Source organism: Pteropus alecto, unplaced genomic scaffold (genome assembly GCF_000325575.1).
Source record: "Pteropus alecto unplaced genomic scaffold, ASM32557v1 scaffold86, whole genome shotgun sequence".
Classification (NCBI taxonomy): Eukaryota; Metazoa; Chordata; class Mammalia; order Chiroptera; family Pteropodidae; genus Pteropus; species Pteropus alecto.
Window position 1 is genome coordinate 15,887,368 of NW_006442109.1, and position 17,170 is coordinate 15,904,537.

At 39.1% G+C, this 17,170-nt stretch overlaps 1 long non-coding RNA gene across 1 annotated transcript in view; it reads right to left on the reverse strand.

The window, feature by feature from the left end:
- Positions 1-15,732, reverse strand: part of LOC112469559 — a 24,921-nt gene extending 9,189 nt beyond the window's left edge. Inside the window, exons 1-2 of the long non-coding RNA XR_003042676.1 lie at positions 14,325-15,732; positions 9,552-9,689 (exon numbers count right to left, since the gene is read on the reverse strand). This is a non-coding gene — a long non-coding RNA (uncharacterized LOC112469559). The remainder of the gene's footprint in view (positions 1-9,551; positions 9,690-14,324) is intronic.
- Between the last annotated feature and the right edge of the window lie 1,438 nt (positions 15,733-17,170).

Below are 17,170 nucleotides of genomic sequence, written 5' to 3' on the forward strand. Positions count from 1 at the left end.
CCAACTTATTTATATAGAATTTATCCAGCAAAAAAGATAAAAATACATCTCTGGAAAGGACACTTTGATAACTAGGTAAGACAAGGTCCCTGCGTAGAAATTCCACTTTGCTGACTCGTGACTGCTGTACATTTTCTTACATAACCATCACTAACTCTCATCAAGACAGGACTGCTATGTAATTTGCAGTGCCTGATGAGAAATGCAAAGCCCTTTTCAAAAACGTTGATGATCTTAAGACAGCAACAAGAAAGCATTAAAACAAGTGTGAGGCCCAGTGTGACTGCAGAGATAGTATACAGCGTGAAGCTGGCCCCTGGGTACAGAACATGGATGTTCCTTTAAGGTTGGGAAAAAGTCCAGAATGTTGATAGTTTACACAGTAATGGAGGGCCTGGTCAATTTGGAAGAAATAGGGGGAAAAAAGTAATAGGATTGGAAGTGAAGACATAACATTATCGTTATTTGCAAATATTATGAAATTGCTGGGAAAGCCAATATAATCAACAGGAGAATAAAATGATTAGAGCTAATAAGAAAGTTTAACAAGCTGACCAGTTATCAAAACAGGAGTATAAACAAGTTGGAGTGGAGATGGAGCATGTAAGGAGGGTCTCCTGTAAGGAGCTGCTGCCACCTTGTTAGGATTTGAAGTAGAGGGAGGGTTCTAGTTCCTTTGCATCCCATCCATCTTTAGAGGGCTTCGATTTGATCCTTGGAAAGTGTGCACTCTATTCCTTAAAGCTTGGGGCATGGTTACACTGGGTCTACACAGGTCTGATGGATCCCCAGACAAGAGGCTGCAGGGACAAATGGGAGCAGAAGGCTGACTGGGGAGGAACCTCCCCTTGTCCTGATGGCATGTCCAAGGCACAGAATGGTGGGGAAAAGAGGTGCAAACAGGGATAGGAATGTTTTGCTTGTGGCCATTCAAAAAGAGATTTAACCCAAGAGGACCACCAGGAAGCAGAGGGGTATTTCACCCAGAAAGTTCTGAATGGAATGGGTTCTGGGATCCTGAGATGCGGTGAGAGGAACTTGGACACTGATTCAAGTCTGGAGTTTTAAATGTTCTGTTCATAAGTACGACTGTAGAGCCAGAAATCAGAACTTAATCCTTGGCTTTGCCACTTGCCTGCTCTGTGAATTTGTCCAACACCCTTAAACTCTACAAGCAAGGGTTTCCACCTCTGTGGGGTTTCCTATTATTCTCACAACAGCATCTACCTACCAGGATTATGGTAACAAAAAATAAGGTAACAATTACCTCCAATTATCACTGTATGTGAGTTATAATCATAGAGCATCTTTTTTTGTTGTTGTTCCTTTTATTTTTTAAAATTTATTCCGTGGGACTAGTTTCCTCTGCTCCTGGATTAAATTTAGGACAAGTCTTATGAGTTTTGTGGTCCCTTTCAGGTAATAAAAGCAGTCTCATCTCAATAATTCATATTTTCAGTCCAGTGAAAAATTAAACTTTACACTTCATCCACAGTTTTGGCTCCTGCATGTTCACAGCTTGGGCCTGGAGCAAGGCAGCTGCAGTGGACCAAGGTGCTGAGTTAGAGTTCTTGAGCTCTGATCCTGCTTCCCAATTTCATTAATCATGGATTCTGACTCCTCAAGGATAAAAGTGTGGGAGAGAGCAGAAAAAGATAGCAAGAAAGTTTTTACTTATCTGACACTGTGGGAACCTAGAAATGGGGCTCTCTGGTCTCAGAGAGTCTCATGGGGACAACTTTGAGTTTTTCGGAGACAGCCCTTCTCCCCTGCCTCAAAACCGGGCAAAGCATCTAAAGTTTCTCCACTAAGTCTAACAGGAGCTATAAGTTTTTGTATGTAAGCTTTATTAAATTAAGACAGCTCTCCTTCTACCCTAGGTTCTAAGCAATTTTTTTAAAAAAATTATAAATAGATCAATCAATGCTTTTCCTAGTAGTTTGAAATATCATGTGTTTTCTATTGTTAAGGCAGTTAATAAGGAAAATTACATTGATAAAATCTCAGGTGCTAAGCCATCCTCACAGGCTTTCAATTTAATCATGATGTCTTTTTTAAAAATTCAGTATCTAGTTTGGTAAGCTAAAATCTTGTTTTGATTTTTTACATTGATGTTCATAAGTGAAATGGGCCTATAGTTTCCTTGCATTGCTTGTATCTAATTTTGTAAGCAATACTATCCTGATCTCATAAAATGAGTGGGGCGGATTTTTCTTTGCTTTTGTTTTCTGGTACAATCTATTCAAGATTAGAATGACATGTTTCTTAAGAGTTTAGTAGAGCTCACCTGTAAAACCATCTGGGCCTGTATTTATAGGAAAGAAGAGATATTTGACTCCTAATTTATTCTCTATAATACTTACTAGTCAACTCAAATTCTCTATTTTTTTCTTGTGTTGACTGGCATTTTGTGCTTTCTTGAGTACTTACATATTTTATTAAATATCAAAAAATATAAACATATAGCTTTTCATGATACCTTTTAAAATAAGATTTTTGGAGATATAATCACATACCATAATTCGCCCTTTTTAAAGTGTATGATTCTTTGTTTTTTACAGAGTTGTGCAACCCCATCACCACATCTAACTTCAGCAAATTTTCATCATTGCAGAAATAAACCCCATGCCCATTGGCAGTTCTTCCCCTTCTCTCGTGCCCCCTGCCCTCTCATTAATCTACTGGCAAATCATTAATCTACTTTCTGTTTCTATGGATTTTCCTATTCTAGACACTTCATGTAAATGGAACAATACAATATGTGGCCTTTCGTGTCTGGTTTTTTTACTCACCATAATTTTTTCAAGGTTCATCCATGCTGCAGCGTTTATTCCTACATCATTCCCTTAAATGGTTGCATAATATTCCATCACATAGATATACTACGTTTTCTTTATCCATTCACTATTTGATGGGTACTTGGTTTGTTTCCATTTTTGTCTGTTGTGACTAATACTGCTATGAACATAACTGTTAGTAAACAATTGCTGTCCTGAGTTCCCTGAGCGCGTCCTGCTGCCTGAGCAACATGGCCTAACTTCTGAGCTCCATCTCCCAATTCGCTATGATCACAGACCTGATCAGTTACCAAAACAGGAATATAAACAAGTTGAGGGAGTAGAGATGAAGCGCAATCAATGTCAGGCAAGGCAGGGAGTTCCTAGGTCTCTGATGCAGGCCTATGATCAATATGGGTTCTCACTGGAGGGGTCCAAGCACTTCTGGTTGGTAAATATTTTAAGAATTAGCCTTGGGTATTCTCATATAAGATTTCATGCAAACGAAGGGTTCCACAGTGTCAAAAACTGAGGAAACCACCAATAATCCAATTCCTTCATGTTATATTTTAGGAAACTGAGAACCAGAATAGTTAAATCATTTAAAATCACACACATAACGTGTTCAAAATCACACATCTAATGAGTGATGAACTGAAGACTGAAAATGATTTTCTCTTGCTCAGTCTAGAGTTCTGCCTATTCACTAAGATAAACCACACCAAAATGAAAGACCATCAGCAAAACCCAACAGATACTTCTTTCTGATTTTTGCCAAAATCTGGGCACATTAGATTCTGAGGGGATTTAATTCCTAGAAAGATAAAACATTTAAAAGAGGACCAGCAATATGAATACAATCACAATTGTATCAGTGCCAGAAGCAGGTAAACAAATTAAAAAATAAATAAATAATAAATCAACAGCTCAGTTTCTCCCTCACATATGTTGGCCCTCTTCATCCTAAAAAAAGCCTGACAGCTGCGTTCGGCGATGGCCTGCCGCATCCTGTGGGAGCCCAGAAAGTCCATCTGAACCAGATGATTTCTGCGGCATAAATAAAAATGTGTTGGGCTGTGGTCTCCTTCCACACCTGTGCACTGCGCTACTACATCAGCTAAGCTGGGGCCAAGGTCTATGGTCTTGAATATAAGATCCTCTTTGGGCTGCCTCATCTACTAAAAATCTTGTTTTTACTGTATTTTTTTTTGTGTTAACGGCCCAGCGCCAGCCAACCCAAGGAAGCACTTAGGAGCAGAAAGTATGCAATGATGCTCTGGGAACACAGAAAGCTGAGAAGTGAAAGCTGAGAAGTCCTGACAGGACTCTGTCCCGCCTCCCTCACTCTGCAATCAGCCTTCTTTGCTTTTTCCCTAGCCTCTTTCCTGGGGTTGCTACCTTCTCCCAGTTGCTGTATCACCCTGAAAGAGGTACATTCATTCAACCCAAGTACCAAACTCTTCCATTCTCTAGCAGGTGGGACCTTAGGACTCTAATCGAGCAGCTGGAGCTGCAGCCCCATGGCCTGGCAGGAGGGCTGGCTTTCTCTAGTGTCACGTCTAGTGTGTGTAAAAGCCTAATATTCTGTTTAGAGGTGGATGGCACAGATCTGCAAAAATTTCTTTCTGAACACAGAGAAGCAGGCTTGAAGGAACTAAGAATCTGGTTAAATAAGAGATCTTTCATTCAACAGAATAATATACAACCAATAGGGATTGCACATTAGAAAAATTTTAATGATGTAGGAAAATGCTTGTAATATAATGTCAGGTAAAAAAAAAAAGCCAGATAGAAAATTGTATAGAAACTAAGAGCTCTAATATGTAAAATGAATATGCATATAATGAATATTATATATAATATGTATTATTTATTATATATAAAATACATGACATATTTATCTTTACATATGACATCTCTCTCTACACATTTTTGGGGGGAAAAAAATAGAAGGAAAAATACCAAAATGTTAAGCACTGAGGTTCTCACTGAGTTATAACATTATGGGTAATTTTCCCCCTTATTCCTTTGAGTATGATCCAACTATTCTATACTGAACATTCATTTCTTAAAATCAGAAAATTATTTTAAAACGGTGAAATTAGAACCAACAGAATACTAAAGCTAAAATCACAGTAGAAATCATAAGCCTAATCTCATAATCCAAAAACAGGAAACTAGCTAAGGGACCTGACAGGTTTGCTTTGTGACTCAAGCTCAGTCCTGAAACTTCTGGCTCTTAAGTCATTGTTTGCTCACCAAGTTGCTTCTTAAAAAGTTCTTAAAGATTTTTTTTTTAATTTGATTTTGCACAGAACCTTCTGCAAATGGCTTTCGCATAGTTATTTCATCTGATTATCACAGCGCCTCTACGATGTTAAGTGTTCTGAGCTGCGTCCTCCATTCTCAAATTTATATGCTAAAGTCTTCCCGCAGTACCTCAAAATGTGACCTGATTCGGAGACAAGGTCTTTATAAAAGTAATCAAGTTAAAGTGAAGTTATTAGGGTGAGCCTAATCTGACATGACTGAAGTCTTTATAAAAAATGGAAATATGGACATAGAGACCAGTATAGAGAGGATTAGGTGAAGAGACAAAGGGAGAAGATAGCCCTCTACATGCCAAGGAGAGAGGCCTGGAACAGATTCTTCCCTCACAGCCCTCAGAAGGAGCCAACTCTGCTGACACCTTGATCTTGGACTTCTAGCCTCTGGAATTGTAAGAAAATAAATTCCTATTTTTTAAGCCACCCAATTTGTGAAATTTTGTTACAACAGCCCTAGCAAATTCATACATTATATTAGGCCAGCTTCATTCTCCTTTTTACTGTGAGTAACTTGAGACTCAGAGATGTTACATGACTCAAAGCCACAAAGTAAGTTTGAGACAGAGCTGGGAAAAGACTCAGGTTTCTATCGCCTTGTCTAGGGTAGATATTATTCTAAATATCTACCTTACCAAAATGTCCTTTTCCGGTTTTTAAATTTTTTAAATTAAACTTTTTATTTTGAGATATAAACAGAACCATACAGTATGTGATCTTTTGGGATTCGTTTACTTCACTCAGCATAATTCTTTGAAGATTCATCCATGCCATTGGGTGTACCAATAGTTCAATTCTTTTTATTGCCAAGTGGTATTCCATGGTGTGAATGTAACATTCGTTCACCATTCACGTGTTAAAGGATATCTGTGTTTTTTTCCAGTTTCTGGCTATTAGGAGTAAAGCTGTTGTGCATATTATATACAGGTTTTGTATGAAATATGTTTTCATTTCTCTGGGATAAATGCCCAACAGTACAATTGTCAGATTGCATGATAGTTGCATGTCTGGTTTTTTTTTGTTTTTGTTTTTTTTTAAGAAACTACTAAACTCTTTTCCAGAGTGGCTATACCAGTTTACATTTCCACTGGCAATGTATGAGTGATCCAGGTTTTCCACATTCTCTCCAGCATTTTGGTGTTGTCACTATTTTTCACTTTTGCCTTTCTGATCGGTATGTAGTGATATCTCATTGTGGTCTTAATTTGCATTTCCCGAATGGCTAAAGATGTTGAACATCTTTTCATGAGCTTATTTGCCATCTGCATATCCTCTGTGAAATGTCTTACCATGTCTTTGGCTCATTTTATAATTGGATTATTTGTTTTTTACTGTTGAATTTTGAGAGTTCTTTGAACATTCTAGAAACTATTCCTTTATCAAATATGTGGTTTACAAATATTTTCTTCCAATTTGTAGCTTGTCTTTTTGTTCTCTCACCAGAGTCCTTCACAGAGCGTACATTTTAATTTTGATGAAGTCCAAGTTGTAAATTTTTTCTTTTATAGATTGTACTTTTGGTGTCAAGTCTAAGAATTCCTTGCCTAGCCCTAGATGCCAAAGATTCTCTCCTGTATTCTTTTATTAGAGTTTTATAGTTTTAAATTTTATGCTTAAGTCTAAGTTAATGATCCATTTTGAGTTGATATTTGTATTAGTTATGAAATTTCTGTTAAGGGTCTCCCCCGCCCCTCACGATATCCAATTTCTCTAGCACCTTTTGTTGAAAAGACTATCGTTCTTGTATTAAATTGCTCTTGCACTTAAGTTGGCATATTTGTTTGTGTCTGTCTCTGGGTTCTCTATCCTGTTTCATTGATCTATGTGTCCATTTCTCCACCAATGCCATGTCTTGATTATTATAACTAATATAAATCTTAAAATTGTGTAGACTGCTTTTTGTACTTTATTTTTTCTATTTTTGAATTATTAGAGCAATTCTATACTCATATAATTTTTAAAATAATATCATCTATATCTATATATGCTAAGATTTTGATAGTAATTGTATTAAAGTTGACTATCAGTTTAAGGAGAATTGACATCTTTACTATATTTAGGCTTCCAATCCATGAATACAGTGTTGTCTCTTCATTTATTTATATCTCTCTTGATTTTTTTTCCCACTGTTTCAATAAGCGTTTTATATTAATTAAGTCATGATTCATGATCCCAGGGTAAAGGTCACAATGTACCCAGATCTCACTTCACTGCCCTGGGAGAAGGACAGAGGACAGAGGAGAGGGGGTGAGGACAGTTCTGATCTTCCAAAGAAATGTACCGTTTGCCCTGTGATTATCCCAGGGCCAAAGGGGCTTGTATACATACCAGTACCATTTGCATGTTGGAGACACCACCCTTTTTAGTGGGCACTGCCTTCTCAGGGTGGTGAAAGTGCAGGTAGTTCTGCCAGCAATTTCTGGTCTAGTTTTGGTTATTTGACAGTGAGAAATCTGTCTCTTATTTTTCTCAGTTTATTGACTTTTGTACTCATTGTAGCCAATCTCCTAACTATGCTAACAACTGCCTCCTCTGCCTGCTGTCTTGGTGCACTCCCTCCAACACTGCTGCCCCTTTAGCCACTAGGCATAACGTCACACACACACACACACACACACACACACACACACACACACACACACACACTCTCCCCTTACCTCTCAGATGCCGCTCGACACACTGACTCCACACACACACACACACACACACACACACACACACACACACACACCCTCCCCTTACTTCTCAGATGCCGTTCTTGACAATGGCACTATGAAAGGAAGGACGGAGGGCAGAGGAAGGAAGACAGGAAGAGATGGAAAGGACCTACTATGCTTTTAGACATCAGAGATCTATTAACTTAAGAAAATATTACAAAATCAGCTTGGAGGAATGATTTGTCCAGAAGGTGTAGTTTCCCTCCTAATTCAGAACCTTGTCTTCTAAAATGAAAGTGCTGTCTCTGTGGAAGTTGAGTAAGGATTAATGTTTGGATTTTTGTTGTGATTTTTGAGAGAGGAGCCCTCTCCAGATGGAGGTGGCAGCAGGCTGAGGCAGGGTGTCCTGTCAGACATAGGTGTAGAGGCACCGGGGATACAAAGCTTAACCCTGGAAGGGGTCCTAGAGATCATCAATCCCAGCAGGTCCCAACCTCCTATTTTTGGCAACACACAACAAAGGTGGATGACATATACATGCTTGACATAAGAGATGTGTCCTGATGTTCTACAGGCTGTTACATAGACCAGACAGGCTGTGAATCATATGCAAATCCCATCGGGCAATTCCACCTTTTCCCTTCTAAAATTAGGCACTTGCCAGAGTATCATGTAATGAAGCTAAGACTAGAGAACTGGACCAATCCTTCATTGCATACATGAGAACCCGAGTCTAACAGAGCTTACACAACTTACTTAAGAGCTCACAGACAGAACTCAAGATTTTTTTCTCTTTCATTCCTCTTTCCAACATAGGTCCTGAAAGCTCTAAATCAGAAATTCTGAAGATCTCAGCTGGATCTTAAGTAAATAGCATAATTGGGCTTTCATATTTCTATACCACTTCTGAAATTGTCAGGGAGAGCATCAAACGTCTATCTATCCTTTAGAGCTTTGTGTAGTCACTTTTATTCTTAGATTCCAATATTTATTCTACATGGATTTAATCAGAAGCATCTTATGAAAAGTTTGGATTCTAAATTAGATCTTGAAATGCAAAACATGTCATTTTTTAAAAATGTGTGTGAAGCATTCTCTGAAAATGCTCTTCCCTTCAGAATTCCTGGATTCCCTTTGGATCATCCTTAGAACACCCACCAAATCCTGAATTCATATATGCAAAGCACTTTAAAGAGGATCTCATCCATAGTGATTATTCATATGTGGTAATTGCCCATGAAGTTAGCAACTACTAGTGCAGTATGATATGCTGGTTATGAATGTGAATTCTTGAGCCTGACTGCCTGGGTTTGAGTTCTGACTCTTTCTTATTAGTTCCATTTAAACTCTGGTCTCACTATGGACTTGTGGGAACTTGGGTAAGTTACTTAACTTCTCTGTACCTTGGTTTCCTCCTTTATAAAATGTCACATATCAGGGGCCTCATAAGCGTCAGCTCTCACTATTATACTAGGTATTCATGTTTTCCCTCCCCAATCAGATTGAAGGCTCTCAGGGCAGATGCCACAGGTTACTGGGGGAGGACTCTTGTAGCCAGCAGTGGGTACATTTTACTCAGTATATAATAATTATTTGTGGAATGATGGAGTGTGTCATGGAAGCCAATCTGAACTGATGAGGCAGGCTGCTTCCAAAGGACTGGCCTACTGACCAGACCCATCCTTCTATTCTGAGACCCTTGGCTCTCAAAGCCATGTCTAACATCCACTGGGGATCTGTGAGCATTTCCCAGGGGTCACAAATTCATTTCAAAAAGAAGTAACCAAATATACCTGTGTCTGGATGAGGCCCCCAATCCATCCAGGGAAGAAAAGAAGATGAATTCTCTTAGAATGGCTTGCAGTGGGGATTCACCACCATAGCTTTGCTCTTACAGCTGTCTGAGGCGGCAGCTGTCACCTGCTCCTAACCTGTGGGACAAGGCATGGAAGGGTGGAAAAAGGAAAAGCCTATGACATTTTCCAGATAGATCACTCCTGGCACTTGGTACTCTCACCCTGGAACCCCTATTTGCTCCCACTCTGGGATACCCACAAAGGAAATAAATGATAAAACAAATGTAACAAAATGTCAATAGTAGAATTAAGCAGTAGATATAGGGGGTTCACTCTACAATTCTTTCAGCTTTTCTGAAGGTTTTTTTAAGCTTCATAGTAATGTTGGGAGGAAAGTATGGTTTGCATTTTATATGTTTTTATTGTTTTTCTTAATAATGAATATTTATTGTATTTTACAAAGTACTGTTCTCCAAAAGCGTGGGCAGGGGGAAATCTGGTTCTTTGCTGCAGGTAGTTTGAGAAAAAATTTAGAACCCACCAGGAAAGCCTACAGCCCAAAGTCTCCAGAGTGCCCTCTGCTGCCCAGGGGCCTTGGTGCAACTTTTGTATCTAATGGCTGACTTAAAAACACTGTAAACAGTCAGTGTGGATTGGGGCCTCTTTCTCCACTTGTATCAGAAAAAAAGGGAGACATGCGTGGGAAAAAAACATAGGTTACAGGAGTGGCTCGGGCTCTGTCATGATCACAGATAAGATTCCAGAGGCCCTCCTACCAGGTCTAACAGCAGCTCCCAAATTTGGCTCTACCTCAAAATCACCTCAGATTCAAGGAATATACAAAATTAAGGAAGGATGACATTGCCAAAGGTAAACAATACTTTTTCAGTAATAGATCTCCAAGAAATGGAGATCTGTGATTTATCTGATTCGAATAATTCAAAACAGCTGTTTAAGGAAGTTCAGTGGGCTACAAGAAAACACAAAAAGACAATCCAATGATAACGGGAAAATAATACACAAACAAAATGCAGAGAGATAGAAATCATAAAAAAGAACCAAACAGAAATTCTTGAGCTGAAGAATACAATGAATGAAATGAAAAAAATGCAATAGAGAACATCAACAACATACTAAATTAAGCAGAAGAAAGAATCTGTGAAGTAAAAGACTGGACCTATGAAATTATCCAGTCAGAGAACAAAAGAAAAAGAGTGAAGAAAGCCTGTGTAAACTATGGGATGCCATTAAGAAAAACAGTCTACACTTTATTAGAGTACCAGAAGGAAAAGAGAGGGACAAACAGGCAGAAAGCTTAAAGAAATAATGGCTGAGAACTTCCTAAATCTGAGATTTGGACCACAAAGTTCATGAAGCTAAAAGGTCACACCAAGATTTAAACCTAAAATGACCTTCCTGTAGATACGTTATAATAAAACAGTCTAAAGTCAAGGACAAAGAGATAATTTTAAAGCAGCAAGAGAAAAATAATTTCTCACATACAAGGAAACCCCCATAAGGCTATCAGTAGATTTCTTCACAGAAATCTTGCAGGCCAGAAGGGAGTGAGATGACATAAAGTGCTGACAGAAAAAAAAAAAAAAAAACCTGCCAACAAAGAATACTTTTCCTGGAACAGCTGTCCTTCAGAAAGGAAGGTAAGATAAAGAGTTTCCCAAACAAACAAAAGCTGAGGGATTTCATCACTACTGGATCTGCCTTACAAAAAATGCTGAAAGGAGTCCTTCGAGCTAAAATGAGAGAATGCTAATTAGTAACATGAAAAGATATGAAAATATATGACACGCTGGTAAATATTCAGACTAACAAACCAGAATATGATGGTTTGTTAACCACTTTAGTGTAGAGGTAAAAGGACAAAAGCATTAAAAATAACTATTATTACAATAATTTGTTAATGGATACATAATATAAAATGATGTGAATTATGACATCAAAAACATAAAACATCAGCGGGGGGGGAATAAAAGGCTAGAGTTTTTATATACAATTGAAGTTTAAGTTATTATCAGCTTAAAATAGACTGTTATAACCATAAGATGTTTTACATAAGCCTTATGGTAACCACAAAGCAAAAATGTTCCATGATATACAAAAGATAAAGAGAAGCACACCACTATAGAAAATCATCAGTTCACAAAAGAAAATAGCAAGCAAAGAAGAAAAAAAAGGGAACTACAAAACAAGAAGAAAACAATTAATAAGATGACATTAAGATGTCCTTATCTATCAACAATTACTTTAAATGTAAATAGATTAAATTTCCCAATCAAAAGGGCTGGAGGGGAATTGGAGAGATACTAGTCAAATGGTACAAACATTTAATTATACAGTTATAAGATGAATAAGTTCTGAGGATCAAACATATAGCATGATGATTATAGTTAAAAATAAAGTTTTATTTTTTACTTGAAAGTTGCTAAGAAAGTAAATCTTAAGCATTCCTACTAAAAAAAGAATGTAACTAAGCTTACTACCTATGTGAGGTGATGATTTTGGAAATCATCTCACAATATATATGTATATCAATCATAACATTGTACACTTTAAATATATACGATTTTATTTATCAATCATACCTCATTAAAAAAAATAGCCAACCAATTAGAATGGTTCCAGTCCCAAACAGAGGGACTGGTTGCTCCCACAAAATAATAGTAATAACAGTTAGTGTCAACTGAGTGCTCACCATGAGCCCAAGACTAATATTCCTTGAAATGAATTAGTTCATTCCTCTCCACAGGGCTGTGAGCTGGCACTGTTATGATTCCTGTTTTATACAGGCATAACTCAGAGATATTGCGGGTTTGGTTTCAGACCACTGCAATAAAGTAACTATCACAGTAAAGCTGGTTACACATTTTTTTTGTTTCCCAGTGAGTATAAAAGTTATATTTACACTATAGCGTAGTCTATTAAGTGTGCAGTAGCATTATGTCTAATAAACAATGCGCATACCTTAATTAAAAAATATTTTATTGCTCAAAAATGCTAACCATCATTTGAGCCTTCAGTGAGTCATAATCTTTTTGCTGGTGGAGAGTCTTGCTACCATGTTGATGGCTGCTAACTGACCAAAGTAGTCATTGCTGAAGGTTGGGGTGGCTGCGGCAATTTCTTAACATAAGACAGCAATGAAGTTTACCTCATCGATTGACTCTTCCTTTCACTTGTACACTTAGAGGCCATTGTAGGGTTATTAATTCGCTTGATTTCAATACCATTGTATCTCAGGAAAAAGAGAGGCCAAAGAAGAGGAAGAGAGATAGGGAAACAGCTGTTTGGTGGAGCAGTCAGAACACACACAACATTTATCAATTAAGTTTGTCATCTTATTATGCGCATGGTTCGCGGAACCTCAAAACAATCATAATAGTAAAATCAAAGATTGCAGATCACCGTAACAAATATAATAAGAACAAAAAAGTTTGAAATACTACAAGAATTACCAAAATGTGACACAGAGACACAAAGTGAACAAATGCTGTTGGAAAAATGGCGCCGGTAGACTTATTCGACACAGAGTTGCCACATCCTTCAATTTGTAAAAATTAAAAATAAAAAAATATAATATCTGTGAAGCACAATAAAGCCAAGTGCAATAAGACATGGTATGCCTGTTTATGAGCTTACTGAGGCTCCAAGAGGTGACGTGACTGACCCAGCGTCCTACAGCCAGTAAACACTGGTGCCTACATATAGATGGAGGCTGTCTCATTCCACAACCCCTACTCTCAAACATGATGGACACTACATTGGAAGTCACTAGAAAATCTGTAAGGTGTCATTTTGAGCACTTTTCCTATGACATAACCAGCATTTAGGTTTCACAGGGAGAGGTAGAAAAAAGGCAATAAAAGTCTACATTTTTACTCTCAGTTCTGAGGAAACTTTGAAATATTCTGACATTCTTTTGTCAATTTGCATCAGTTTTCCTAATTTCCTCCTAAACATTCATTCTTTTATGCATCAATAGTCTCTTGATTAAACTCTAGCTGTAGGAATATGTAGGAGATTAAATGTGAAAACTCTGATAGTGCTTATACCTCTCAGCTTTCTTCTATCTGAACTCGTTTGGGGTTGTCACTATTCCAAATTAATTTGGTAGCTGCTTTTCAGGATTGGCAGCTCTTAAGTAATTTTAGAAAAGTAGTTTCACCAAAAAAACAAAAACAAAAACTCTATGTATGGGTTTCACATTACGAAGTTACATACAAGGGCATTATTGGTTAAAGTCACAGAAACTCAGAGAGGAAGCAGGCATCAAGGGAAGATAAATACATTAAATCTCTTTCTCATAGACACACAAAATAATTTTCAAATTCCAGCAGATGTAATGATCTACATGATACAGGTGCCAAATGCCTGCTCTCAAAGAAAGAGATAGTTGGAATATTTCTGTCTGAGAAATGACACAAGCATCAGATTCCCTAGAAATTTCTCCTCTTCATTCCTCTTTGCCCAAATGCTTTGTCTTTTGAAATGGAAAGCATGAGTTGAGAGGTCTTTCGGCCCAGACATCCATTATGATGAAAGACATCCATGGAGGCCCCTGGCTACCCCATGTGAGGCTCACAGTGTCCAGAACCGTGGTTCAGCTTCCCCATACATAAACTCTGCTCTCTCAGTGTGCTCAAGATGGCCGGGCTCTGGCAGATGTAGCCATACTAACTAGACACACAAGAGACTTAGGGATAAACCCAAAGGCCAATTTATTGCTTTCTATGAGGGAATGATCTAGCGATTTACCTATATCTGGTCCTTGGCTCAGGGTACTCCCTCCTGATAGATTAGTCCATTTAGAAGAACCAGTCATGGCTTAGACAGCTGCTTAATGGAGAGGGGAAAGAGTGACACAGTGCAGTGTTTCCAAACTCTTTACTTAGGTGTGGAACTGTTTGTTCTGATGACAACTTACCCTGGAATGTCAGGCATTTGACTCACATGCCTCCACTTCTCCTCCCATGCCTGCCCAGACTTCATTAACTGATCTCAGTACTCCTTCCCACTGAACCCACACCCAGTCCCAGAAACTTTCTCAACATAGCACTCTAAATAGCAACAAACTTGGGGTTCTATGGAGCTAATGAATACGGGGACTGCTGCAATGTACAACTTCAAGAGCTGTACACTGATTTCTGTGCTATGCAACATGGCAGCCCTGTAAAAATCACCTTCTTCCCCACACAAGTTCAGAACCAATTAAGAAATAAGACACAGGAGACATGCAAACAGTGCTCAAAATGCTATCTTCTAATAAAGATAAGCTTATAGGAAGGTCGGGCTTTTGATTTGTGGGCAAAAGGCCTGCTTACACTTTGTCTCTGGATTAGACAGTTTCCCATCTAGTCACAGGCAGTGCTGGAAAACTGCGGGCCTTCCCCACAGGAGATTCTGGCTCACGGAGCTTACAGACTACCAATAAAGCAGGCCAGAACGCCTTCATTGCAGACAGCAGATCTGAAAAGGGGTTGAGCTGCTCACATAAAGCTCCTTCTCCTGACTCACCTCGCAGATAAACTCTCCTCTTTGAATGAGTAAGAGGAATTCCCAAGAACCAGCAGTTTCTCTAGTGTAGTGGCACTCACATTTTATGGTGTGGAGGGTTTGTTAAAATGCAGATTGCTGCACCCCTGTCTCCAATCTCTAAATAAGTAGGTGTGGGGGGCCTGAACTTTTGCATTTCTAGCAAGTTCCCAGATGCCGCTGCTACTGGTCTAGGGACCACACTTTGAGAACCACTGCTGTAATGGAAGCCCCTTTGTTTGAAAATTTCCTCCAATCAACCATCAACAGATCAGGGTTAGCTCATAAAACAGTACATAATTGCCAGACCTGGCTCATAAAGAATTAGTTTGCTCAACACCAGATGAAACCAACTTTTAAGAGTATTCATAACTGTACGTCTTCCCAAGGCCTTTGTAAAGCTTATGCACACATAATTCTTTAGGAGGAACCTATGGTATGCCACGTTTCCCAAACTTAGTTGACCATAGAAGACCCTTTAAATTTCTACTCTTTTCAGGGGAGGAGAAGCAGAGCACATCCAAGGGGTTTATGTCCTACTGACCACAGTTTGGGAAACACCAGGTTGGACTAGAACTTCCTTCAGTTGCAGTTCAGATCTGCGTGTGTCAACGCAGCTGTTTCTCATGCTTCCTCGTTAATTTTTTCATGCAATCGGTAAAGATTTATTTAATTCTCACTGTGTCCCAAACACTGAGATTGGCACTGGGGTGCTAAGATGAATGATCTGGACTTCAGGGGCTTCTGTTGTGAGGGGGTAGGGGTGGGATCGCATTAATGTGATGAGCATTTTACCACCATGGCAGTCACCAGTCACACGGGGAAAGAGAAGGAAGAGCTCACTCTGTTGGGCCAGGAGCGGGTGAAGAGGGGCATGGGGAATGCATAGACTTTCTGCAGGAGGAACACAGGAGCAGAGTCGCAGAGCAGTAGCAACTTGGCCCATGTATTATAGATTGAGGTAACAGCACACCCAGAACTTAATGAGAAAAGAGAGCCCATGAAGAAGCTTTGTGGGGTGGTGGGTGAAGTGGCGAGAACGGTGCGCAAGGTCCAAATTGTTATGTGGCACCTCCACAGGTTTATAAGGCATCTTGTAAGGTGGGTCATTCCTGTAGGGGGAGCTCCTTATCTCATTTATGTTGGTTTTTAGATGGCATCATCCCAGGAGATAACTTCTGCATGACTGGTCAGCAGGCCCCAGATGGCTGTGTACTGAAGACACCCTCCTCCTCCTGCTTTCCCCCAGCATCCAGGGGACAGCAGGCAGAGATGATTGTCACGGTCTTCGTGTGCCCTGATGCATAGAACTGGCTGGCAATGAGGATTTCTGCATTTTGTGTGTCACTCTAGGGAGAGTGCGCATGGATGTAATGGACCAGAACACAGAGCATAGCCACTCTCTTCCCAGCATGCCCTTCTCTAGGCTGTGCTACATGGCGGCCAGACATCACAGGGCAGCACCTGTGTGTGTGGGAGGAGAGCATAATGGCTCATGCCTAGACATTAGCCAGATGTTGACATGAGCCTGCTCTTTGTCTCTCACTGGCAGGCTGAGGACAAGGGAGAAAAAGACAATGAGAAGAATTTTATATAACTTGTGGGTTCCTTTTATATCCTTAACCTCAACAAGTGTCTGATGCATATGTTTTCACAGGGTTTTTTTTTTTTTCCTGTTTATTTGTCCAACTAGACTTGGAAATTCTATTTCACAGCAATTTTTGCCCATTCCAATTCGCCAAACCAGGTTTAGCAATTATATTTCATAGTACATCAGAGATATAAACAGCTCTATTGAACTTCATGCAAACAGCCAGCGCCCTCAGGTCCAAATAATGCAGCTCTACTTGGAATTATGTTAGTCCCAGTGGACAAGGAGGGGAGTTTTCTGTGTCATTCCTGCCTTGTTACTTAGATAAAAATGACACATCCCAAGGTTTGAGTCTGGCAGCAATATGAAAGTTAATCTAACTTTTTTGGTGAAATATATGAGAAATTTTACCTTCCTAAAATCAATTGACCAAATGGATTTCCTAAAGAAATCGGCACATTTCTTTCTTTTATACTGT